The following is a 2,023-nucleotide window of genomic DNA, read 5'->3' on the forward strand; positions in this document are numbered from 1 at the left end:
TTATAAAAGTGAGTTTTACAATGCATGACACATGATATTTAAGGATTCTGAATTGATCAGGAAAAAAGAACTCCTTTACTGAAAAGCATAAGCAAAAACCCACCAGAAAAAATACAAAGTGCTGAATTAAAGTAACCAGGGCATAGTTTATGCTTCTTTGGGGAAAATCTGGTAGCAATCACTGGGTCAAGAACCGTGGTTTCAAACCATGTTCAAATTTAGTTTAATAAAATCAGGAAATTCTAAAAATACATTTTCTTTTTATTTAAAGTACAGAAATGAATGTAATCATTAGCAATATAAATGGTTTAAAATTTACATATCTTCTTGTAACAAATATTACATAAGTTAATTTTAAACCTTTTATGTTTGTTGGAACAAGATAAAATCCATATTGATACATTTCACTACCTTCTAGAGGTAAAGAAATGAGCACGATTTATTAAAATGTAAGAATTTCCGTATTTAATCATATAAGAATATCTCCTGCGAAAACAGTTAAATAAGTTGTTCCTTAGAAATACAATGGTTTTGATTTATGACATTTCTCATTCCCTGCACTCCACTGTATAATAAAATAGAGATGGTGTATGTGTATATCTGTGTGTGTGTGTGTGTGTGTGTGTGTGTGTGCGCGCGCACACACATCAGTATACAAATGAGCAGAAATCTAAAATCTGTAAGGGCACAGGGAAACTTCTATCCTCTGAGCATACTGTGGTAATCTGGGTAGAGAAAAATTACTATTGTTTCCTTTGCTGTCTTATCTCTAGTTTCACACATCGAGATGTTATTTTTAGTGCAATTCTATGAAATGTGAATTCCTTGGTCCAACCTTAGCTAAACTCAAAAATGGAAGAGCGATCAAACTACGAGACACTACACAAATCATGGGAGAAAGCAGAGTCATCCTCCACAAACCAGGCGCTGAGTATCTGGAAATGGGAAGGTGGGAGGGAGTCGCAAAAGCCCTGGTTGGAACAGAGTCACACACAGGAAATGAATCCTTTCTCGGCAGCAACAACGACACAAGATTTGTGTATTTGCTTCTGCCTCTGCAGCTGGGCATCCTGCATTTTGAATAGAGCAAATGCAGGTAGGTATGGTCAAACTCAGCCATTTAACCTCATCCTGCAAAGTTATTTTCTGTTTTTAGTAAGGGAATAAATAATCACACGACTCATTTCTCTCTGTACCTCTATGTCGTTTCTTTCTCTTTTTATAAACTCATTTATGGAGTATAAATCGCCACAAAACCTCACTCATCCTAGGAGAGGTCAGAATTCAATGGTTTAAGCAACACTTCCTGTCTAAGTAATTTGAGGTCCTATCTCAAGGCATCTGAATTCAGTGAAACTTTGCGGATATGTCCTGTAGTTTGTATAGTCAGTTAGCACAGGTTTTTAATAAAGCCATTGCAACACCTTCTTTCTTAAAAGAATGAGCTGATTTTTATTTTTATATCTAATATACAACCCATTTAATTTCAGAGACTTTGAAAATCCTACATTTGTTTAAACCAAAGAAGTTAAAATTATTATGATTCGAAGAAGTTTGATTGATGGTTGAATAAAACAAAGGCAAAGAATAAAACTTTCCTCTGTATGGAAGCCAGGTGGTAGAATTATGATCACCTATTTTATCTTTAATTATTTAAAGTACAAAAGTAGAACCTAATAAGTTTATTTAAATGATATATTAAATGAACATAATAAGTTTATATAAGTGATATATTAAGACTATTGAATACATATTTTATTCATGATTTATACCATTTCATTTTCATAGAAAAACACGTGTCTATATCTTAATATTTTATAATGACCTATTTTATCTTTTATGACTTTTCCTAAGAGTATTTAATCCTTTTCCGAAAACTTGAATTGTATGCCAATCATGTAATTACTGGAGGAAATTATGTCGGTTTTATGAGTATTTTACAGTAAAAGTAATAACAGAAAATTTGTCCCAAACTCCATTCGATATCAAATTAAAAGTATTCAGATTAATTTTGAAGTATTTT

Source organism: Pteropus vampyrus, unplaced genomic scaffold (assembly GCF_000151845.1).
Source record: "Pteropus vampyrus isolate Shadow unplaced genomic scaffold, Pvam_2.0 Scaffold116, whole genome shotgun sequence".
NCBI lineage: Eukaryota > Metazoa > Chordata > Mammalia > Chiroptera > Pteropodidae > Pteropus > Pteropus vampyrus.